This window comes from Gopherus evgoodei, unplaced genomic scaffold (genome assembly GCF_007399415.2).
Source record: "Gopherus evgoodei ecotype Sinaloan lineage unplaced genomic scaffold, rGopEvg1_v1.p scaffold_43_arrow_ctg1, whole genome shotgun sequence".
In the NCBI taxonomy this organism is placed as follows: domain Eukaryota; kingdom Metazoa; phylum Chordata; order Testudines; family Testudinidae; genus Gopherus; species Gopherus evgoodei.
The window spans coordinates 1921983-1947341 of NW_022060064.1; the positions used below are offsets into that span (position 1 = coordinate 1921983).

Genomic DNA, 25359 nt, shown 5'->3' on the forward strand with positions numbered 1-25359 from the left:
GATCACAGTTAAGCCAAATATGTCAAAATAAAAATTAATACTAAAATGGGAGCCAGGGGAGAGAGATCAGGTCTGTGGAGATCCCCTTGATATTTGAACTCACATTGCTAGAATCAAAGTTCAGACTTGACACTGGAAAACCTATAACTACCCAGCTCTGTGAACACCTGTGATGAGCAAGATGGAGTTGGGACACTTGTTCTGCTTCAATCATTTACTGTCTCTGTGTTCTCTGTCTCTTCTCCCCCATTACCCTTCTCCAATGTCTCTGCCTTTCTCCTCGTGCTCCCTCTCCCCCTGCCCTTGCCCAGAACTCACACGTTACAGCAGTTAGGAAAAGCCAGAGTTTCCATGTTCCACACATGATCCTGTGTCAGAGGACGTGTGTCCCCGGCCAAAATGAGTCATCAGAACAATATGACCCTTTATGGGAGACCTCTGCCTATTCCACAATTTACACCTCCCTCCCCCCCCAAAGGAGGTGAAGTACAGCTCTGACTGAGAGGCCCCCATAGGAGAAACTTAAGACAAATTTGTGTGAAATGCTGAGAAGTGAAGAGCCCCCTTGGCTCCCCTAAATCCCCAGAACTCTAGTGTCACCCCCATAGCACCAGCACAGCGAACCCAGTGGGATGGGATTATAGACTACAAGGGGGAGGCAGCAGGGAGAGAGGAGACAGGGAGTCTCTCTCTTTCCTTCTCTCTTCACTTTCTATTCTTCTCTTTCCTTCCAGGAACTGCAGTCACAGCAGGGAGGGGTTTGTCTCTTTATTTGGGATCCATGTCTGTCACGGAGGTTGTAAAAGTCATAGATTCTGTGACTTCTGCAGTGGCCAGTGTGGCTGACTCCGTGGCTGCCCAAGCAGCTGGCCTGGGGACAGCTTGAGCAGTGGTTCCAAGGGTGGTGGGAGCAGCCACAGCTCGGTGGCTCCTGGCACCTGTCCCAAGGTGGCCAGAGCAGGGCTGGCCCCGGGGACTCCCCTGGGGCTTCTGCCCTCCCGTACATGGTGCCACGGGCCCGTTGGGCTTCCCTCCCCAAGATTCAATGAGGGATATTTATGGTATAGGTCATGGATGGGTCATGGGCAATGATTTTGTGTTTTTTGCCCGTGATCTGTCCATGACATTTACTAAAAAAACTTGTGATTAAATCTTATCCTTCCTCGTTATCGAGCAAATAAATCTACACGCTTCCACCTGCAAGTGGATTTAGCCCAGGACCCTCAGAGTCAGCAGCTGTTATGCCCCCACTGAGCTCTCTGGTCAGGTGTCCTAGCGCTGGAAGCCTCCTGTTTAGATCCTAAAATAGCGTTTTTGCACCAAGGGGGGGCTAAAATTTTGGACCAGACATTGTAGCTCCACCGTTATTTTATTGAATTGCTTCAAAAGAGCAAGTGTAGAAAGTGTCCTAAGTGCCAGGCTCTCTGCCATGGAAACAGCTGCCCCTGCTCTGCAGGAGTCTGTGCGTTCCACACAGCAACATACAAACCTGCTCCGAGCTGAAGGGAGGTGTCATAACCAAGTCCCAGATTTGGACCTTAGCGTCCAAAATATGGGGGTTAGCATGAAAAACCTCCAAGCTTAGTTACCAGCTTGGACCTGGTAAAGCTGCCACCACCCAAAAAATTAGAGTGTTTTGGGGCACTCTGGTCCTCCCAAAAACCTTCCCTGGGGACCCCAAGACCCAAATCCCTTGAGTCTCACAACAAAGGGAAATAAACCATTTCCCTTCCCCCCTCCAGGTGTTTTCTCCCTGGGTTCCTGGAGAGATACACAGAAGCAAGCTCCGTGAATCTAAAAAGAGGGATTCCACCCTCTCTATTTCCAGTCCTGGAAACAGAAGTACTTCCCTCTTCACCCAGAGGGTATGCAAAGTCAGGCTAGTGAATCTAACACACACAGATTTCCCCCTGACTTCTTCCTCCCACCAATTCCCTGGTGAGCACAGACTCAATTCCCTGGAGTTCCCCACTAAAGAAAAACTCCAACAGGTCTTAAAAAGAAAGCTTTATGTAAAAAGAAAGAAAAATATATAAAAATGGTCTCTCTGTATTAAGGTGACAAATACAGGGTCAATTGCTTAAAAGAAATATGAATAAACAGCCTTATTCAAAAAGAATACAATTCAAAACACTCCAGCAACTACACACATGTAAATACAAAAAAACATAAATCCCTATCTGATCTTTTGTACTTACAACTGGGAAACAGGAGATTAGAAAGGCAGGAAACAGAAATCCTCTCATAGCCGAGAGAGAGATAGGCACAAGACCAAAGAACAAAGGACTCAGACACAAACTTCCCTCCACCCAGATTTGAAAAAGTCTTGTTTCCTGATTGGTCCTCTGGTCAGTTTGTTTCAGATTACTTCTTTCCAGGTGAAAGAGACATTAACCCTTAGCTATCTGTTTATGACAAGGTCAGACAGTGACAGGGTTGGTAACAAATATTTCAGACTATTAACTCCAGGTCCCTTCCTTTCTTTAATGCAGGATGTGCCAGTCACCTGGTAACCATGGTGTTATCTTCACCTTAAAATACCTCTCAGTACATTTTCAGTGAGCCCTCCACCCCCTGCCCTCCCTGCAGCCAGCCCCGCACCTCATGCCCTGCCTGCAGCCAGCCCCTGCCTCCAGCCAGCCCTGCTCCCCCTGCCCTGCCTGCAGCCAGCCCCATACCCCCTGCCCTGCCTACAGCCAGCTCTGTACCCCCTGCCCTGCCTGCAGCCAGCCCCGCACCCCATGCCCTGCCTGCGGCCAGCCCTGCACCCCATGCCCTGCCTGCGGCCAGCCCATCTGCAGCCAGCCCTGCTCCCCCTGCCCTGTCTGCAGCCAGCTCTGCACACCATGCCCTGCCCACATCCAACCCCTGCCACACCCCCTGCCTTGTCTCCAGCCACACCCCCGTGGTCCTGCCCAAAGCCAGCCAGCCCCCACACACACCCCAACCCACACCAGCCCTGCACCCCCTGCCCTGTCTCCAGCCAACCCCTGATGCACCCCCCTGCCTGAAGCCAGCCAGTCCCACACTCCTCTGTCTCCAGCCCTGCCAACCCCTGCTGCACCCCCTGTGGCCTGCCCTGAAGCCAGCCAGCCTGCCCCAAACACCCTTCTCTCTAGCCAGCCCCGCAGCCCTTACCCTGCCTGCAGCCAGACCCCACCTCCAGTCAGACCCTGCCCTGCCTCCAGCCAGCCCCATGTCCACTGGTGCCCTGAAGTTCCCAGGGCAGTAACCCTGCACATCTGCTTCAATGAGTGGGGCAGGGAGCAGCTGGGACCCACACATGTGCACACCCTAGGGTGACTATACAGCAAGTGTGAAAAATCAGGACAGGGCATGGGGGGTAATAGGATCCTAGATAAGAAAAAGACCCCAAAATTGAGACTGTCCCTATAAAATCATGACATCTGGTCACCCTACCACACCCCCAGGATTCCTGAGTTCCATTGCTGGGTTTCCTATTGGTTCCACTACTGGTTGTTTTCCTTTTTCTGTGGGACTTTGGGCAAGTTGCTCCTCACTCGAGGGCTCTGTCCCCAGCATACAAATGGGGATTTAATACTTTCCTGCTATTGGAAAGTGCTGGGAGAATCCCTCAGCAAAAGCTTCTCTGACAGTGCTAAGCAGCATCTGACCATTCAAGGTCGGAGCTCACTGCCCAGGAGGAGAGTTTGGCTCTGGGGTTTCACTTCAGCCCAGTCTAGAGAGAGGGGCCCAACCATGGAGTTTGGCTCAAGAAGACCAAGTCTCCAATTTGTTAAGGGCGTTTTGAATTTCAGTCCTGTGCTCCAAAATGCTTGGTGTCAGTTGCAAATTTTAGAAGCATGCTTTCCACTCCATTTTCCAAATCATTCATGAAAATATTGAATAGTACCGGACCCCGGACTGATCCCTGCCGGACCCACTAGGTACACCCTCTCCATTGGACAGCCAAACCTGGAGAAGGGCTCCTGGAGTCTGGGGTTTCAACCAGCTCTGCACCCACATTCAGGGGCCGGCTTTAGCAAGCGCGGGGCCCAATTCGAATAGTTTGAATGGGGCCCCGGCAGGGATGACTAAAAAAAACACCTTTCATTTCTTCCATGTATTATTTACTTTCCATGACTGTATACATAATAACAAAATTATATATTACATACATTACTTCATATTGTATATGGCTCTTTTCTTACTCCCACTTGGGTGCTTTCTACCAATATCTCTTGATCTCTTGCCCATATTGATAGAAGTCACCACATTCTAAAAGAATATTAATTATAGATTTTCACTTTCATATTAGGAAAATAATTTATGTTTCGATAGTTGTTCAACTGATTTTCTTCAATAATGTTTATTTTATGCCCCTTCTTTCCCCCCAACACCGCCCGTCTCGCAGAAACAAACCCTCCTTCCTCAGCGCCACCCTGTCGAAACAGCTGTGGGCCAAAGAGGAAGGTTTTGGGGGGGGGGGGGGAGAGAAATGGCACACATAGGCAAAAAGAAGTATTCCATTCTATTCATCCGAAGAAGTGGGCTGTAGCCCGTGAAAGCTTATGTTGAAATAAATTTGTTAGTCTCTAAGGTGCCACAATTACTCCTGTTCTTTTTGCAGATACAGACTAACACGGCTGCTATTCTGAAACCTGACACACATAGGGTGACCAGATCACAGCAGTAAAATAGGACCCACCCCCTCTCCGCTCGGCCACACCATCACACCCTTCTTCACCCCCTAGTCCCCCGCTGACTTGCTGCGTCCCTCCTAGTCAGTCCCCCACCCACCACTTGCCTCCTTTCACTTTCTCCCTCCCCTGCCAGAAACTCCCATGCCTGCCCCTAGAACTCCTGCTGGCTCACTGCTCACCTCTTTGTCCACCTGTGGCTTGCCGACCCACTTACCCCCGACTCCCCACTGCACCGCCCTCCCCCCCCAGTATGTAGCCTCATTCAGAGACCCAGGGGTCATTATATTACTGCACACAGCAGTCAATGCAGTTGTAGATAAATCTCTGCATTATGCATTTTTGTATAACTTTTACATGACTTTGTATTGAACCTTGGCAATGTTATAGCGGGCCCCTAAGGTAGTATATAAGGTAAAAGAAAAATGTCTTTTTGCTAGAAGTAGAATAAGAGCTTTCCTCCACTTTGCAATCAATTGCCCTATTGAATGAATGAGGTGTGAATGAGGAAGGTGTGGAAGGCAGGCACCTCCAGACAGCTGCAACCCTTGGAGAGGGGCTGGGAGCCAGACCAAGGAGCTTTGCCCAGGGCTGAGTGGGACGGAATTTAGGTGCTGGGTGCAGGCTGGGGCACGGGGTGGGGTGCAGGAAGGGTGGAGGGGTGCAGGCTCTGGGAAGGAGTGCGGAGGGGTGGGTGCCATGCAGGATTTGGGACAGAGTTTGGGGGCTGGAGGAGGCTGCTGGGGGGAAGGGACTGCCATGTGGCTTCCTTCCTCCCCTGATGCCCCTCACCATAGCCTCAGTGGGGGATGGAGCTGCCCCTTCCCCAGTGTTTGCAGGAGAGGTGGCTGGGGGTAAACCCAGTCAAACTCTGGTTTTACTCTTTCGCTGATGGGTCACTTAAACTCCTTACAAACTCCTTCCCGCCTCTCTCACTCTCCTTTTCTACTGGGCTTGTTCGATCTTTTTGGTGGAGCCAGATGAAAACTACAAACTCCAGTGAGAGCAACAGGCTGGAAGACTAGACTGAACCCACCACCCAGCCTAGTCCATCCCAGAGCCCAGGACTGAGGGCAATGTCCCCTCACCCCCAGGCCACCTGCTTCACTCCTGGCCTCTCCCAGAGCTGCCAGTGATTCTGTGTGGCTGCATCGGGTGGGATTTCAAGTGGACTCCTCAACCCCCAGCTAAATTCACCCCTGTTTTGCGACCACTCTGCACCAAGAGCACCTTCCTTCCCTGCCCTAGAGCTGCTGGATGGCTAGAAAGCTGAGCTGGGCATTCGATTGATCTAGAATATTATCATGCCCCTCCTCAAAAAAAACCTTAATATCCACATAGCTTGGGGGGGGCTATTCGCCCCCCCTCAAAAAGCCAGTCTATTTTATTGTTGCAGGGCAAATGAAGGACCCATAGTTTAATGGAAATATTCAGCCCCTACAGCGGTCTTGCAGCAGGGAAAGCAGAGCTGATGGGAAGGGAACTGGTTTGGATAGGAGCCCCAGTCCCCTTCCTTTGCAAAATAATTTGGAGAGGGAATCAGATCATGCTGTGCCTCAGTTTCCCCTTCTGCAGGGAGTTGGGGGGGAGATAAAAGTCTCAGCCTGCCGTGCCATGCTGCAGACCTTTCACATTGTCCCCTCTTGATGTATTTGATTTCCTCCTCCAAACCTCTCTCTGTCTCTCACCTGGAATTCACAGCGCTAAGTACCGGCTGGGGGCTTTTTTCCTGGGTTCCATGACGTGATCCTGACTTTAGTTGTGAAACAGACACAGGCAGGCACAAACTCACCCTCAAGCAGCAACACCCCGAAAACCACAACACCAACCCATCTTACAAACCTGCAGGGAATCACAGGGTCAGACACTCACCGCTGGGAGCCCCAGCAGCTGTTCAGGTAGGTGAGGTCCACTGCAGAGATTCCTGTCCCCCTCGGCGTCTCCTCCAGGTGACTGCTGGGGGGGAGGGGAGGGGAAGGAAGGCTGTAAAGCACGTGTGCCTTCTGCCCCTTCCCCCTCCTGACCTGCAACACCCACGCGGCTGCTTCTGCTCAGCCCTGTGCTGGCCCGTGTCTCTTGTTGCCTAGCAGCAACAGCTGCAGCTTCCGGGAGATGCAGAACTTTGCTTCTGGGAGACAGCGAGCGCGGGGCCCCTTCAGGTGCAGGGCCCGATTCGGGGGAATCGGGCAAATCGGCCTAAAGCCAGCCCTGCTCCCAACCCTGCGTGGCTTCTCCTCCCCTGCCCCAGCTTGGCGCTTCTCCCCCGCACTGCAGCTCCTGCAGGGGCCCAGGGCTTCTCCTTCCCCCCCGGCCCCAGCATGGCTCCAGCCCAGTCCAGGGCTTCTCCTCCCCTACTCCAACTCGGCTTCTCTCCTCCCTCCCTCCTGCCAGTATCTGGCGCTTCCCCTCCCCCCAACCTACCACTGCCCCAAGCCCTGGCCTAGCCAGGGCTCCCCGGGGCACCCAATGCTGCTGTGGCCGGAGCCCAGCATGGCGGGTGGGGAGCAGTGATTCACGCGGAGGCCATGGCAGAGCCATAAGCCCGAGAGGTGCGGGGCAGGCCCAGGGAGCAGGACGGGCTGTGCTGCTGCTGGCTCCGCACCCCTGCCCACCCCTGAGGCTGTTGGGGGTGGGGGGACTCACTCAGCCCCTGCAGGAGCAGGGAGGGGGGAGCAATTGAGCAGAGCCTGCCCAGCAAACAGCTGATCGCAGGTGCACGCTGGCTGCCCCCAGGGAAAAGCTCAGCTGGACGTAGGTATCTGTGCCCCCATGAACTGCTAAGCCCTCCAGGGACCCCTCCAGCCTTGACATAGGTATCTGTGCCCCCCACAACCCTCTAAGCCCCCCAGGGACCTGTACAGCCTGGAAGTTGTCATCTGTGCACCCCATAAACTTCCTAATCCCCCCAGGACCTGTCTAGTCTGCATGGAGGTATCTGTGACCTCCAGAAACCCCCTAAGCTCCCCCAAAACCCCTACAGCCTGGACGTAGGTATCTCTGAGCCACACGAACCACCTGAGGACTCCTTCAGCCGGGATGTAGGTATCTTTACCCCTACAACCCCCTAAGCCCCCCAAGGGACTCCTACAGGCTGGACATAGGTATCTGCACTCCCCCACCTCCTAAGCACCCCTGGGACCCCTATAGCCTGCAATTAGGCTTCTGTGCCCCCCACGATCCCCTAAGGCCCCCCGGGACCCCTACAGCCTGGACGTAGGTATCTGTGACCCCCACCAATGCACTAAACCCCCAGGGAGCCCTCTAGTTTGGATGTAGGTATCTCTGCCCCCCACAACACCCAATCCCCTGGGGACCCCTACAGCCTGGATGTAGGTATCTGTGCCCGCCCCTACCCCTAAGCACCCCTGGGATCCCTATAGCCTGAAGTTAGGTATCTGTGCTCCCACAACCCCCTTAAGCCCCCCAGCCACCCCTCTAGCCTGGACATAGGTATCTGTGCCACTCACGAACCTTATAAGCCCCACAGGGACCTCTCGAGCCTGGACATAGGTATTTGGGCCCCCCACAAACCATATAAGCCTCCCCAGAGACCCCTAAAGATGGGAGATAGTTATCTCTGCCCCGTACAAACCCGTAAGGCCCCCAGGGACCCCTATAGCCTGGAGATAGGTATTTGTGCACCCCAGAAACTCCCTAATCCTTCCTGGGACATCTCCAATCTAGAGATAGATATCTGAGCTCCCCACAAACCCCCTAATCCCCCCGGGACCCAGACAGCCTGGATGTCGGGTTATGTGCGACCACAGCCCCTCTATGCACCCCAGGAACATCTACAGCCAGGACGTTGGTATCTGTGCCCCCCATAAATCTCCTAAGCCCTCTGGGACCCCTCCAGTGTGAACACAGGTATCTGTGACCCCCCCAGAAACTCCCTAACGCCCCAGGAACTCCTACAGCCTGGACGTAGGTATCTGTGACTCCAACGAACCTCCTAAACCACCCAGGACTCCTCCAGCTAGGACGTAGGTATCTGTTCCCCTCTCAACCCCCAATCCCCTCGGGACCCCTAGACCCTGGACGTAGGTATCTGTGTCCACCCCGATCCCTTAAGCACCCCCATTACCCCTTTAGCCTGGACATAGGTATCTGTGCTCCCACAACCCCCCTAAATGCCCCAGCGACCCCTTTAGCCTGGATGTACCTACCTGTGACCCCCACGACCCCCCTAAGCCCCCAGGGATCCCTACAGCCTGGACACAGGTGTCTGAGCACCCCATGAACCCCCTAAGCTCCTCTGGACACATCCAGCCTGGATGTATCTGAGCCCCAGTGAACCTCCTAATCTCCCTGGGACACCGACAGCCTGGACCTAGGTATCTGTGCCCCCCACAAACCCCCTATACCCCCAGGACCCTTCCAGCTTAGATGCAGGTATCTGTACCCCCACAGCCCCCCTGGGACTCCTACAGCCTGGAGGTTCGTATCTGTGCCCCCCACAAAACTCCAACCCCCCCAGGACTCCTCCAGCCTGGACATAAGTATCTGTGCACCCCACGAACCCATAAGCAACTGTAGGGACGCCTACAGCATGGACTTAGGTATCTGGGGCCCCCAAAACCCCCCTAAGCCCACCAGGGACCCCTACAGCCTAGAGATAAGTATCTGTGCCCCCCCGAAGCCTATAAGCCCCCCCTGGACCCCTCCAGCCTGGACTTAGGTATCTGTGCCCCCCACAAACCCGCTAAGCCCCCCAGGGACCCCTCCAGCCTGGATGCAGGTATATGTGACCCTCACAAACTGCCTAAGCCTGCACCCCCTTCGGGAACCCTCCAGCCTGGACCTAGGTATCTGTGCCCCCCCCAACATACTAATTCCCCCTGGAAGCCCTATTGCCTGGACGTAGGTATCTCTGCCCCTCTCAAACCTCCTAAGCCTCCCAGGGACTCCTACAGCCTAGATGTATGTATCTGTGCACCCCAGAAAACCCCTAATCCACCCAGGGACCCCTACAGCATGGACCTAGGTATCTTTGCCCCCCAGGAACTCCCTAAACCCCCCAGGAACCACTCCAACCTGGACATAGATATCTATGCCTCCCAAAAAAACTCTTAGCCCCCAAGGGACTCCTAGAGCCTGGAGATAGGTATCTCTGCCGTCTGCCAAACCCCCTAATCCTCCCCGGAACCTATCCAGCCTGGACGTACATATCTGTGCCCCCCACAACCCCCCTAAGCCCTCTGGGACCCCTCCACCTGGATGTAGGTATCTGTGCCCCCCCAACGCCCTAATCCCTCCCAGAATCCCTATAGCCTGGACGTAGGTATCTGTGTCCCCTACAATACCAGTAAGCCCCCCCAGGGACCCCTCCAGGACATACATAGGTATCTGTGCCCCTCACCAAGTCCCTAAACACCCAGGGACCTCTGTGCTCACCATAACCCCCTAAGCCGTCCAGGGACCTCTCCAGCCCGGATGTAGGTATTGGTGTCCTCCAGGAAGCCCCTAATCCCCACCAGGACCTCTACAGCCTGGACGCCAGTACCTATGCCCCCCACAACCCCCCTAACTTCCCCAGGGTCCTGACCATCCTGGATGTAGGTATCTGTGACCCTACGAACCCCCTTAAGCCCCCCGGAATGCCTCCATCCTGGACGTAGCTATCTGTACCTCCCATGACCCCTAAGCCCCCCAGGGATCTCTACAGCCTCTACGTAGGTGTGATGCTCTGTGCATTACCATGCGTGGCCAAAGGAAGGGGCCGGCTGGAGGGAGTTAGTTCAGTTTTGGTTTGGAGCTGGGTTGTTGGAATTCAGGGACTCCCAAACTGGAAACTAAGTTTCCTGAACCCTAAGAAGGACTTGATTGAGGGGTCCTGGTTGTGCCCAAAAGCTCTGCTGTATCCTTCATTCCTGTTGGCCAAAAAAACCTTCTGTTTTACTGGCTGGCTGTGTCACTGTGTGTCCCAGGAAGAGGGGTGCAGGGCCGGATCTCACCATACTCTGTGACACCCCCTAAGCCCCTCTGGGACCCCTGCAGCCTGGACGTAGGTATCTGTGCCCCTCACCAAACCCCTAAGCCCCCGAGGGACCCCTACAGCCTGGACCTAAATATCTGTGCTCCCCACGAACCCCTTAAGCCCGCCAGGGACCTCTCCAGCCTGGACGTAGGTGGAACTCTTCTGCCAGGCTGAATTCATAGCAGCAAGGACGGGGTTCAATACGTAGGGGTCCCTTCCCTACAACGTAATGCAAACCAGCTAGAGACCCCACCCAGTGACATGGGAAAATTTTACATACGCATCTCTAGGTGCCTCAAAGAGACAATACTTCCTCTCTCGCAAGCATAGAGTCTGGGTGTAGCAGAAAATGTTTAATAACGTGAGATAAACAACATAGCATTAAATTGGGAAAACACCTCAACTAGGCCGTGTCCTTTTCCCTGGGCTCATGAGTCCAGCAATCCCCAAATCACCCCAAGGCTCCAAAGTCCAATATCTCCAATGTTTCAAGAGTCCAGCAACCCCAAAATCACCCACAGTCCCGTAGCCCCAGAGTTCAAGAGTCTATCTGCAGGGTTTTTCCCCCTGCCAGCCTGAGTAGAAAGGGGCACCTTATGTGGTCCACTGCTGACTGCTCTGCCTCTCCATGGGATTCTGCTTTTGCCTTCCCCACAAACTGCTCAGCTCGGTCCACCAGCTGCTCTGCCAGCCGACCTGTGTTCTGCTCCAGCTGTCCCCCAAAACTGCTAGACTCACCTCACTCCGTGGGCCACTCCCACAAACTGCTCCTGTCTGCCAACTACTGTGTTCTGCAATACAGTTTCAGAGTCCCCCACAAGCTAACACATCTTTTCAGTGATTTCAGCTCAAGAACCTAGAACTTCAACTCTTAAGAGAATCAAAAATCAACACTGCTATTCAACTGTTAAAAGAAAAAAGGTGCAATTGGTGACTCTAGCTCACCCAAGGAGCCCACTCCCTTGTCTAGCGAGTGCCACTCAATTGATGGTGAGAATCCCTGTCTCAAAGCAGTTTCACAGTTCCTCATCCACACAATCAGGGTGACAACACTCCACATCTCATGCCCCAACAACAAATAAACGGGATACCACAGCTGCCAAAGCAACCATCCCAGGCTGCCGTGGCCATGTCAGGCGGGGTGGGTGTGCCTATGCAAACACGATCAGCCCCTGAAATTCTTTTCCACACTCGCCATAATTCACCACCAGATGTCAGGGTAGAGTTCATCCTGCTTCTGCTTACATAGGTATCTGTGCCCCCCACAATCCCCTAATCCCACTGGGACCTATCTAGCCTGGATAAAGGTATCTGTGCTCCCCACAAACCTCTAAGCCCCCCAGGGAACCCATATGTAGGCATCTGTATGCCCCACAAACCCTCTAAGACCCCCAGGACCCCTCCAGCCTGTAGGTAGGTATCTGTGACCCCCAGAGCCCCACAAAGACCCTCGGGACCCCTACAGCATGGATGTTTGTATCTGTGACCCCCACAAACCGCCTAAGCTACCCAGGGCCCCCTACAATCGGGAGGTAGGTATCTGTTCCCTCCCAACACACCTAATCCCCCCCAGGACCCCTCCAGCCTAGATGTAGGTATCTCTGACCCCACAAATCCCCTAAGCCATGACAGGACCCCTCCAGCATGGACATAGGTATCTGTGCCCCCACAACCCTCTTAAGACCCCTGAAACCCGTCCAGCCTAGACGCAGGTATCTGTGCCCCCCACAAACCCCCTAGGCCATGATGGGACTCCTCCAGCCTCGACATAGTTATCTGAGCTCCCCACAATCCCCTTAAGCCCCCCGGAACCCATCCAGCCTAGACGCAGGTATCTGTGCCCAACACAAACCCCCTAAGGGCCCCAGGACCCCTCTTGCCTGGATGAAGGTATCTGTGCCCCCCACAAACCCCTAAGCCCCCCCTGGATCCTTATACCCTGGACATAGGTATCTGTGCACCCTCACGAAACCACTGATCCTCCCAGCGACCCCTACAGCATGGACGTAGGTATCTGTACCCCAAAATGCCCAAAAGTAACCCCGGGACCCCTACAGCCTCGAAATAGGTATCTGTGCCCCCCCACATCTCCCTAATACCCCCAGAACCCCTCCAGCCTGGTTGTGGATATTTGTGACCTCCAGGAACCCCCTAAGCCTCCCCAGGACTTCTCCAGCCTGGACATAGGTATCTCTGCCCCCACAAGCCCCCTAAGACAAATAGGGGCCCCACCAGCCTGTTTGTAGGTGTGTGTATGAGGCACAAACACCCTAAGCTCCCCAGGGCCAGCTCCAACTGGGACGTAGGTATCTGCACAATCACAACCCCTTAAGTCCCCCAGGGACCCCTCCAGACCATATGTAGGTTTCTGTGCCCCTCACCAACTCCCTAAACCCCACTACATAGGGCCCACTACAGCCTGGACATATGTGTCTGTGCTCACCACAACCCTCTAAGCCATCCAGGGACCTCTCCAGCCAGGACATAGATATTTGTGTCCCCTATGAAGCCCGTAATCCCCATCGGAATGGCTGCAGCCTAGACGTAGCTATCTGTGCCCCCCACGACCCCTAAATCCCCCAGGGATCTCTACAGCCTCTGCATAGGTGTGCTGCTCTGTGCATTACCCTGCATGGCCACACGGTGTCATTGTTGCTCCATGTGGGAAATGCTCTCCGCATTACCCTGCGTGGCCACATGGTGTCACTGTTGCTCCATGCAGGAAATGCTCTGTGCAATACTCTGTGTGGCCACAAGATGTCAATGTTGCACCATTCAGCAAATGTTCTGTGCATTACCCGGTGTGGCCACAAGGTGTCACTGTGGCTCCATGCGGGAAATGCTCTGGGCATTACTGTGATGGAGTAGGGACTGTCTGTGTGGGGGATGGGAGAGGAGGGGGTGCCTTTAGGACCGGACATGTGCTCAGCCTGTAACCTGAGCTAGGCAGGCGGGAGGGGGTCAGCACCTTTGCCCAGGAAGCTGGACACAGGAAGGGGCCGGCTGGAGGGAGTTAGTTCAGTTTTGGTTTTGGTCTGGGTGGTTCGAATTCAGGGAATCCCAAACTGGGAAAAAGACAGTTACTCACCTTTGTAACTGTTGTTCTTTGAGATGTGTTGCTCATATCCATTCCAGTTAGGTGTGCGCACGCCGCGTGCACGTTCGTCGGAGAAACTTTTACCCTAGAAACCCTGGCGGGTCGGCTGGGAGCCCCCTGGAGTGGCGCCGCTATGGCGTCCAATATATACCCCAGCCGACCCGGCCACCCTTCAGTTCCTTCTTGCTGGCTACTCTGACAGTGGGGAAGGAGGGTGGGTTTGGAATGGATATGAGCAACACATCTCGAAGAACAACAGTTACAAAGGTGAGTAACTGTCTTTTCTTCTTCAAGTGATTGCTCATATCCATTCCAGTTAGGTGATTCCCAAGCCTTACCTAGGCGTGGGGTCGGAGCGAGATGTGGCGGTATTTAGAACTGCTACGCCAAAGGCCGCATCATCTCTTGATTGTTGGACTAGTGCATAGTGTGAGGTGAATGTGTGGCCCGATGACCAGGTCGCTGCACGGCATATCTCCTGGATAGGTATGTGTGCCAGGAAGGCTGCCGACGATGCCTGAGCTCTCATGGAATGCGCTGTGAGGTGGCCAGAGGGGACATGAGCTAGATCGTAGCATGCGCGAATGCATGCAGTCACCCAGGAGGAAATCCTCTGAGAGGACATTGGCAGACCTTTCATCCATTCTGCGACCACCACAAACAGTTGGGGAGACTTTCGGAATGGCTTTGTTCGCTCAATGTAGAAAGCGAGTGTTCTGCGTACATCTAAGGAGTGTAGCTGCTGCTCCCTCCGAGAAGAGTGGGGCTTCGGGAAGAAGACCTGGAGGAAGATGTCCTGGTTGGTATGGAAGGCAGACACAACCTTAGGGAGGAACGCCGGGTGGGGTCGCAGATATACCTTGTCCTTATGGAAAACGGTATAGGGCGGGTCCACTGTGAGAGCTCTCAGCTCGGAGACCCGCCTGGCCGATGTAATGGCCACCAGGAAGGCCATCTTCCATGACAGGTACAGGAGCGAGCAAGTCGCCAGTGGCTCAAACGGTGGAAGCGTGAGCCTGTTTAGGACCAAGCTAAGGTCCCAGGTAGGAGCAGGGTGGCGTACGGGGGGGTAGAGACGCTCCAGGCCTTTAACGAATCGAGCAACCAAGGGATGGGAGAATACGGAGCGGCCACCTTCTCCTGGTCGGAAGGTAGATATGGCCGCTAAGTGTACCTTCAGGGAGGATGTCGCTAGGCCCTGCTGCTTAAGGTACCAGAGGTAGTCTAGGACCGTGGGAATCGGAGCCTCCAAAGGGGTTACACCCCGAGTAGCACACCAGCAAGAGAAGCGCTTCCACTTGGCCGTGTATGTTGAGCTGGTGGAAGGCTTCCTGCTGCTAAGGAGGATATGCTGAACCGGTGCGGAGCAGCTCAACTCCGCCGCATTCAGCCATGCAGGAGCCACGCCGTGAGGTGGAGGGCTCGTAGGTCCGGGTGACGGAGCCTGCCGTGATCCTGTGTGATCAGGTCTGGGTGGAGAGGGAGGGGGATTGGAGGGTCCACAGACAGATCCAGTAAAGCGGTGAACCAATGCTGTCTGGGCCACGCAGGTGCGATCAGGATTAGACGCGCTTTGTCCCTGAGGAGTTTCAACAGGACTTTGTGCACCAGAGGAAACGGAGGGAAGGCATACAATAGGTGGTGGCTCCATGGCAGGAGGAATGCGTCCGTGATCGACCTGGGAGAGAGACCTTGAAAGGAGCAAAACTCCTGGCACTTCCTGTTGGACCTGGTCACGAACAGGTCTATGCGGGGAAATTCCCACTTCTGGAAGAGGGAATGGAAGACATCCGGTCTGATCGACCATTCGTGGCATAGGAAGGATCGGCTGAGTCTGTCCGCCAGTGTGTTCCTGACCCCTGGGAGGAAGGATGCCACAAGATCTATCGACTGGGCTATGCAGAAGTCCCAGAGTCGAATGGCTTCCTGACATAGGGGAGACGAACGGGTTCCCCCGTTTGTTGATGTAGTACATGGCCGTTGTGTTGTCCGTGAATACCGAAACACAACGGCCGTGCAGGTGTTGTTGGAATGCCTGGCAGGCGAGGCGGACTGCCCTCAACTCCCGGACATTTATGTGGAGTGACAACTCTTAGGACGACCAGAGGCCCTGGGTACGCAGGTGCCCTAGGTGGGCCCCCCAACCCAGGGATGATGCATCGGTTGCTAGAGTCATCGACGGTGGCTGTGGGTGGAACGGCATCCCCGCGCGTACTAGGGATGGGGTCAGCCACCAGTCGAGGGAGCAGAGGGGGCCGGAGGGGACTGTCACCAATACGTCTAGGTGGTCCTTGCCTGGGCGGAATACCGAATGAAGCCACGTTTGGAAGGGTCTCATTCGGAGCCTGGCATACTTTGTCACATAAGTACATGCGGCCATATGCCCCAGTAGTGCAAGACAGGTGCGAGCTGAGGTGATTGTGGAGGCCTGCAAGCTCCGTATGATGGAGACGATAGTCTGGAAGCGGGGCTGAGGTAAGTAGGCCCTGGCTTGAGTAGACTTCCAGGGTTGTGCCTATGAAGTCCAGCCTCTGCGTGGGGACCAGGGTGGATTTCTCGGTGTTGAGGAGCAGGCCTAACTGGGAGAAGAGGTCCATAACCACCTCGACATGCTGCCACACCTGCGACTGGGAGGACCCCTTGAGGAGCCAGTCGTTGAGGTACGGAAACACGTGGATTTGCCGCCGACGGAGGTGGGCGGCCACGATGGCCATGCACTTGGTAAACACCCTCGAGGCCGTGGAGAGGCCAAAGGGTAGGACTGCGAATTGGAAGTGCTGATGTCTGACCGTGAAGCGAAGGTACTTCCTGTGCGGTGGAAAGATGGCAATATGGAAGTACGCATCCTTCATGTCGAGGGCGGCATACCAGTCTCCAGGATCCAGGGATGGGATAATGGTTCCCAGGGAGACCATGCGGAACTTCAACTTGAGCATCCATTTGTTGAGGCCCCGCAGGTCTAGGATAGGTCTGAGGCCTCCCTTGGACTTGGGAATCAGAAAATATCGGGAGTAAAACCCCTTTCCTCTCTCATTTAGAGGTACCTCTTCTATAGCTCCTGCTGCGAAGAGAGATTGGACCTCCTGTCGGAGGGTTTGCTCGTGAGAGGGGTCCCTGAAGAGGGACTGGGAAGGGGTGCAGGAAGGGGGTGAGGAAGCAAATTGTAGGTGGTATCCTTGCTTCACCGTGTACAGCACCCAACGGTCTGATGTTAACTGGGACCACGCTGGGAGGAAGTGGGAGAGGCGATTGGAGAAGGTAGGGGAAGGATCCTGTCTTGAGGCTGGTACGCCGTCCCCGGGCGCACCTTCAAAAGCCGGACTTGGGGCCTGGTGGTGCCTTGGAGGGCCCTTGGTTTTGGCCTCCCTGGGAGCTGGACTGGCGTCTGCGGCCCACCCGGCCACGCCGTCTACTGAAGTCCTGCCTCTGGCGGGGTGGGAAGTATGGGCGGCGTGCTTGGGGCCTGAAGGGTCTATGCTGGGTGGCAGGGGTATGCATCCCCAGCGAGCGTATGATGACTCGATTGTCTTTCAGGTTTTGCAGTCTGGAATCCGTTTTATCTGAGAATAAACCCTTGCCGTCAAAGGGTAAGTCCTGGACGGTGTATTGCAGTTCCGGGGGTAGGGTGGAGGCCTGAAGCCAGGGAATGCGCCTCATGGTGATTCCCGAGGCCAAGGTTCTGGCTGCTGAGTTGGCCGCGTTGAGGGAGGCCTGTAGAGAGGTCCTGGCCACCTTCTTACCCTCCTTCAGGAACGCATTGAATTCCAGGCATGAGTCCTGGGGTAGTAGCTCGGAGAACTTACCCACCTCCGCCCATGTATTGTAGCTATATCGACCCAATAGGGCCTGTTGGTTGGCCACACGGAGTTGCAAGGCCCCAGCTGAGTACACCTTGCGACCCAGGAGATCCATCCGCCTAGCCTCCTTGGATTTGGGGGCCGGTGCCTGCTGGCCATGTCATTCCCTGTCTTTGACAGACTGGACAACTAGGGAAGAGGGAGGAGGGTGGACGTACAGGTACTCATACCCCCGAGAGGGTACCATGTACTTTCTTTCAACTCCCTTAGCCGTCGGTGGAATGGAGGCTGGAGACTGCCAAAGGTTATCGGCGGTGGACTGGATAGTTTTGATGAATGGCAGGGCTACCCGGGTAGGAGCGTCCACAGAGAGGATGCTCACTACTGGGTCCTCAACCTCTGGGACCTCCTCCACAGGTAGGTTGATGTTAAGGGCCACTCTGCGGAGGAGGTCCTGGTGGGCCCTGAGGTCTATCGGTGGGGGCCCTGAAACTGAAGACCCGGCCACGGCCTCATCTGGCAAGGAGGAGGAGGAGGATACTCCGAGGATGAGGGCATCCTGGGTGGTCTCCTGCTCCTGGATCGGTTCCTGCTCCAGCTGACCCGGGGAGTCTGGTGGCAGTTGTTCTTCCGACTCAACTGCGGGGGGGGGCGGGAAACAGTGGCCTCTGGTACCCGATGTTCTGAGGTGGCAGAACGGGTCTGGGGCAGGGGGCCACCCTGGGCCTGATGGTATGCCCAGGGTATCCAAAAACCCCACTGTTGGGATCCCACGTCCTGCGGGCGGGGGTCCTGGAACACTCTCAGCGGTACTTCGGGATCCTGGTCCCGGTCGTAGTAGCTACCCGCCTGGGAGGATGCCGACGTGCCTCTGGACAGCCATGGTGGAGAAGTGAAAGTTGGAGCCGAAGTTCCAACAGACCTTACACCTCTGGGTTGTAATGACCGGTGCCGGTATTGGTGACGGTGCCGAGAGCGAGACCAGGACCTGCGACCTGCTCGGTGCTGGGAGGTTGACCGAGATCTCGAGTCTCTCTGTCTCGACCTGCTCCTGGAGGTGTGGTGCCCAGCGCGGTGCCGTGAGCTGGAGCGGTACCGCAAGTATCGGGTTGACGCTCGAGATGTCGACCGGTGCCAGGAGCCTGACCAGTGAAGGGAGCATGAGCGGTACTGAGGTGAAGGTTGGTGCCGGGAGCCTGAATGGTGCCGAGGTGAATGCCGGTGCCAGGAGTCTGACCGGTGCCGAGACCGAGATCACCGTCGAGAGTGTGAATGACGTCTCGATGTGGAGCGTCCGCGGGACCGCGATCTGGAGCGGTGCAAGTCTGCTAAGGGTCGGCTTGCCCATTGAATGCAGTACCCACACCGGCGGTGCTGCGGGTAAGGGCGGTGGCGCATTGGTGATCGCAATCAGATCTCTCGCTGCGGCAAACGTCTCCGGGGTAGATGGTGAAGCAAGCTCTACCACGGTGGGCACCGGGGAGCCGCCAGGTGCCGGACTCGACGGCCCTCATGGGGTCGGAGTCGATGGTGCTGGCTTAGTCGGTGCCGCGGCAGGTATCGGTGCAGGCTCTGGCTGTGAGGCGGATGTTGGCGGGATGACTTGCGCCTTTGCCGTCTTTGACCTCGGGGAGAGGGAGCTGCTCAGAGCCGGTTTCGGTGCCGGCGGGGGCCGGTGCTGTGAGTCCTTGGTGGCAGTGCTCGGTGCCGTGGTGGTGCCCTTGCTTACCGGCTGGCTTGTGCTTGGTGCCGAGGGTGGAGGTGTCAGGGCCGCTTCCATAAGGAGCTGTTTTAATCTAATGTCCCGCTCCTTCTTGGTTCTCGGCTTGAAAGTCTTGCAAATCGAGCACTTAGCCGATAAGTGTGACTCCCCGAGGCACTTTAAGCAGGAGTCATGGGGGTCTCCAACCGGCATAGGCTTGTGACAAGCCGAGCACTGCTTGAAACCCGATGAGCCGGGCATGAGCTCTGGCTCTGGGTGCGGGGAAGGGGGTGATCCCCGATCCCCTCAAACAATCACTAACAACTACACTATTAACACTAACTAACTAACTAACTAACTATATATATATATATATATATACAACAATTAACTACAACTACGGTATAACAATGATAAGGAGACTATGAGCTGCTAGGGAGTGTGGAGGTCAGCGAAGCCGTGCTCCACAGTTCCAACGACCAACACAGGCGGTAAGAAGGAACTGAAGGGTGGCTGGGTCGGCTGGGGTATATATTGGGCGCCATAGCGGTGCCACTCCAGGGGGTGCCCAGCCGACCCGCCAGGGTTGCTAGGGTAAAAGTTTCTCTGACAAACGTGCACGCGGCGCATGCACACCTAACTGGAATGGATATGAGCAATCACTCGAAGAAGAATTAAGTTTCCTGAACCCCCAGAAGGACTCGATTGAGGGGTCCTGCTTGTGCCTCCAAGCTCTGCTGTATCCTTTGCTCCTGTTGTCCAATAAAAAGACGGTTACTCACCTTTGTAACTGTTGTTCTTCGAGATGTGTTGCTCACATCCATTCCAGTTAGGTGTGCGCGCCGCGCGTGCACGTTCGTCGGAAACTTTTTACCCTAGCAACTCCAGTGGGCCGGCAGGTCGCCCCCTGGAGTGGCGCCGCCATGGCGCCCAATATATATCCCTGCCGGCCCGCCCGCTCCTCAGTTCCTTCTTGCCGGCTACTCCGACAGTGGGGAAGGAGGGCGGGTGTGGAATGGATGTGAGCAACACATCTCGAAGAACAACAGTTACAAAGGTGAGTAACCGTCTTTTCTTCTTCGAGTGATTGCTCACATCCATTCCAGTTAGGTGACTCCCAAGCCATACCTAGGCGGTGGGGTCGGAGTGAGAAGTCGCGGCATGGAGCACTGCAGTTCCGAAGGCCGCATCCTCTCTCGACTGCTGTACCAGGGCGTAGTGGGAAGCAAAGGTGTGGACCGATGACCAGGTCGCTGCCCGACAGATTTCCTGGATGGGCACACGGGCAAGGAAAGCCAGCGACGACGCCTGCGCCCTGGTAGAATGCGCAGTCACACGGCCCGTAGGGACATGGGCCAAGTCATAACAGGTCCTGATACAGGACGTAACCCACGAGGATAACCTCTGGGAGGAGATAGGAAGCCCTTTCATACGGTCCGCTACCGCCACGAAAAGCTGGGGGGATTTGCGGAAGGGTTTGGTCCTCTCTATGTAGAACGCGAGAGCTCTACGGACATCCAGCGAGTGGAGCTGCTGCTCCCTGCCTGAGGAGTGAGGTTTTGGGAAAAAAACCGGGAGGAAAATCTCTTGGTTGACGTGGAAGGCTGAGACCACCTTGGGTAGAAAGGCAGGGTGTGGTCTAAGCTGTACCTTGTCTTTGTGGAAGACCGTATATGGGGGGTCTACCACAAGGGCTCGGAGTTCCGACACCCGTCTAGCTGAGGTGATAGCTACTAGAAAGGCAGCCTTCCAAGAGAGGTAAAGCAGGGAGCAAGTAGCTAACGGCTCAAAGGGGGGCCCCATGAGCCGGGACAACACCAGGTTAAGATCCCAGGTTGGAGCAGGGGGACGGACGTTAGGGAATAACCGTTCCAGCCCTTTAAGAAATCTCGACACCGTCGGGTGAGAAAAAACGGAGCGACCGTCCGCACCCGGGTGAAAGGTGGAGATAGCTGCCAGATGGACTCGCAACGACGATAAGGCCAGACCACGTTCTTTGAGGGACCAAACATAGTCTAAGATTTCGGATACCGAAACTTCCATAGGGCGGAGATTTCTCTCTACGCACCAACAGGAGAAGCGTTTCCATTTTGCCGAATATGTGGCTCTTGTGGACGGTTTCCTGCTGCTCAAGAGCACCTCTCTCACAGGCGTGGAGCAGCGCAGCTCGGAACCAGTTAGCCACGCAGGAGCCACGCCGCTAGGTGCAGCGACTGCAGGTCTGGGTGACAGAGAGACCCGTGGTCCTGGGTAATCAGGTCCGGATGAAGGGGCAGGGGAACTGGGTCGGCTACGGCCAAGTCTAGCAGCATGGTGTACCAGTGCTGTCTGGGCCATGCCGGGGCCACCATGATCACACGAGCCCTGTCTCTGCGCACCTTCAGGAGGACCTTGTGGACCAGAGGGAACGGAGGAAACGCATAGTACAGGTGGGTCGACCACTGGATGAGGAAGGCATCCGCTATCGACCCCGGCTCCCTGCCCTGAAAGGAGCAGAACGCTTGGCACTTCCTGTTCCCCTTGGACGCAAAGAGGTCCACCCGGGGATAACCCCACCTCCGGAAAATGGAGAGAGCGACGTCCGGGCGAAGGGACCACTCGTGTGACAGGAAGGATCTGCTCAATCGATCCGCCAGCGTGTTCCGTACTCCGGGAAGGAAGGAAGCCCTGAGGTGAATGGAGTGGGCTACGCAAAAGTCCCAGAGTCGTATCGCCTCGAGGCACAGGGAGGAGGACCTGGTGCCGCCCTGCTTGTTGATATAATACATGGTCGTCGTGTTGTCCGTGAACACGGCTACACAACGACCCTGAAGCTGATGACAAAACGTTTGGCAAGCAAGGCGGACCGCTCTCAACTCCCTCATGTTGATGTGTAGCCCCACCTCCTCCTGGGACCATAGGCCCTGCGTCCGCAGGGTCCCTAGGTGGGCCCCCCAGCCTAGATCTGAGGCATACGTTGTCAGGGATACCGAGGGCTGAGACGGGTGAAAGGGAAGACCCGCACACAATACGGACTGGTCCAACCACCAGCCGAGGGAATCTAAGACCTTCTGGGGGATTGTGATTAACATGTCTAACGGTTGCCTTGGCCTGTAATGACTGATAAGCCACAGCTGGAGAGGCCTCATGCGGAGCCGAGCGTAGTCGGTCACAAAAGTGCACGCCGCCATGTGGCCTAACAGGGTTAGACATGTCCTCACTGACGTCAACGGGGCTGACCGCAAGCGTTGAACGATCGCCGCCATGGTCTGGAACCGCTGCCGAGGCAGCGAGGCCCTGCCCACAGTGGCGTCCAGGACGGCCCCGATAAATTCCACCTTCTGAGTGGGCCTCAGGGTGGACTTGTCTGTGTTTATCAAGAGGCCCAGACTCGCAAACATGCCGGTGATCACGCGGACATGGCTGTTCACCTGCTGTTCCGACGTGCCCCGAATCAACCAATCGTCCAGATAAGGGAACACGTGGACACGGTTGCGCCGAAGATGCGCCACGACAACTGCCATGCATTTTGTAAACACCCTCGGGGCCGTGGACAGGCCAAACGGGAGGACCGCAAATTGATAATGACGAGCCCCCACAACGAAGCGGAGGAAGCGTCTGTGGCGTGGCCAAATGGCAATGTGGAAATACGCGTCCTGCATGTCGAGGGCGGCGTACCAGTCTCCCGGATCCAGGGATGGAATAATGGTCCCCAGGGATACCATGCGGAACTTCAACTTCACGAGGTATTTGTTGAGCTCTCGCAGGTCGAGGATAGGCCTGAGGCCCCCCTTGGCCTTGGGGATCAGAAAGTAGCGGGAATAAAACCCCTTGCCTTTCTCGTTTTCGGGAACCGCCTCTATAGCTCCTTTGCTGAGGAGCGTCTGCACCTCCTGCCGAAGGAATTGCTCGTGAGAGGGGTCCCTGAAGAGGGACGAGGAAGGAGGGCGGGAAGGAGGAAACGAAACAAACTGCAGGCGGTACCCCGTCTGCACCACGCTTAAGACCCAGCGGTCCGATGTTATTTGGGACCACGCCGGGAGGAAAAACGAAAGGCGGTTGGAAAACGGGGGGGAAGGATCCATAGGGGAAACTGTTACTGCGCCCTCGAGCGCCCCTTCAAAATGAAGGCTTAGGACCAGGCGGGGGTTTTGAGGAGCCTTGGTTCTGTCCCCCTTGGTTCCCCGACTGCCTGCGCCTCCCGTTCCTGCCGCGGCGCCTGTAAAGGTCCTGCCGCTGGCGGAACTGGGAAAACGGCCTGCGTTGTTGTTGTTGTTGTTGTTGTGGCCGGAAGGGTCTACGCTGCGTCACGGGAGTGTGCATCCCGAGGGACCGCATAACGACTCGGTTGTCTTTCAGACTCTTGAGTCTGGGGTCTGTTTTGTCAGAAAACAGGCCCTGGCCTTCGAAAGGAAGGTCTTGTATAGTATGCTGGAGTTCCGGCGGAAGGCCGGAAACCTGCAGCCAGGAGATGCGACGCATCGTAACTCCTGACGCAAGGGTACGGGCAGCCGAGTCCGCAGCGTCCAAGGAGGCTTGCAAGGCCGTGCGTGCGACCTTCTTGCCTTCGTCCAAGATGGCCGTGAACTCTTGGCGAGCATCCTGTGGCAGCAGCTCCTTAAATTTGTCCACTGCCACCCCGGAATCAAAGGCATATCTGCTCAGCAGGGCCTGCTGGTTGGAGACCCTGAGCTGCAGCGCCCCAGCCGAATACACCTTACGGCCAAGGAGGTCCATCCGCCTGGCCTCTCTGGACTTGGGGGCCGGAGCCTCCTGGCCGTGACGCTCCCTATCGTTCACCGATTGCACTACCAGTGAACCGGGAGTGGGGTGAACATGTAGATATTCATAGCCCCTAGAAGGGGCCATGTACTTCTCTCGACTCCTTTCGCTGTCGGAGGGATGGAGGCCGGGGACTGCCAGATAGTATTGGCATTGGCCTGGATGGTCCGTATGAAGGGCAGGGCGACCCTGGTGGGAGCATCAGAAGAGAGGATGGTAACAATTGGGTCCTCTATCTCCGAGACCTCCTCTGCCTGCAGATTCAGGTTTTGAGCCAATCGCCTGAGGAGGTCCTGGTGCGCCCTAAGATCCAGCGGGGGGGGACTGTTGGAGGAGGTACCCGCCACCGCCTCATCCGCGGAGGAGGAGGATGAGACCCCAGGCACAATAGTGTCCAACTGAGGGTCTTCCTCAGCCCTCGCCTCTGTCTCCGGAGCCACAGCGGAGTCCTGCTGTTTGGACCCTTCGTCCCCTTCCGGGGAGGGAGGGGGGCGAGACAAGGAGGCTTCAGGGGCCCTACGCTCCGCAGTCGCCGGCCTAGCAGGGAGCTGCTGGGGGCCCTGGGCCTGATGGTACGCCCAGGGTGTCCAGAATCCCCACTGTTGTGGGCCTTGGTCCTGCAGCGGCGGATCAGTAAACAGCGCCGCCTGCCGGTCGGTGCCCAGCGCATAGCCGCTGTCCGTCTGGGAGGATACGGACGGCTGCCTCGAGGGCCACGGTGGGGCCGACCCTGGATAGTACGGGTCTGCGCGGGCCGGCACGGAGGATCGTCTCGGTGCCGGGGACCGGTGCCGGGAGTCATATCGGTGCCGAGATCGGGACCGGGACCGGGATCTGTCACGGTGCCGGGCGCCACTTCGGTGCCGGGCGCCGCTTCGGTGCCGGGACCTACTACCAGCTCGGTGCCGGGAGATCGACCGGGACCGGGACCTGCCACCAGCTCGGTGCCGGGAGGTCGACCGGGACCTGCCACCAGCTCGGTGCCGGGAGGTCGAGCGAGACCGGGACCGGGACCTGCCACCAGCTCGGTGCCGGGAGGTCGACCGGTGCGGCGAGTAGCGTCGGGACCTGCTCCTGGAGTCGCGGTGCCGGTGTCGACTGGAGCCTGACCGCGACCGTCTCGATGCCGACCGGTGCCGCGAGTGCGACCGGTACCGCTGAGGGGAGCGGTGCCGGGACTGCGAGCGGCGTCGGGATCTGGAGCGCCCAAGACGTCGGGACCTGGATCGGGAACGACTGTCTGTGGGCGGTGCCGACATCATGGGCTTGCCTCTGGACGTGACCCGCACCGGAGGTACCGGGGGTGGCAGCCGAGTAGGCTCCGTCAGGGCAATAAGGTCCCGAGCCGAGGCGAAGGTCTCCGG

The 25359-nt window shown here is 56.4% G+C and overlaps 1 protein-coding gene and 1 long non-coding RNA gene across 16 annotated transcripts in view; both read left to right on the forward strand.

The window, feature by feature from the left end:
• Positions 1–25359, forward strand: part of LOC115642642 (zinc finger protein 436-like) — a 936374-nt gene that overhangs the window by 815389 nt on the left and 95626 nt on the right. The window lies entirely within an intron of this gene.
• Positions 1227–10548, forward strand: LOC115642673. The gene is made up of 4 exons (XR_003998230.1): positions 1227–1238; positions 3218–3228; positions 7752–7762; positions 10374–10548. It is a non-coding gene; the product is annotated as an uncharacterized LOC115642673 (long non-coding RNA).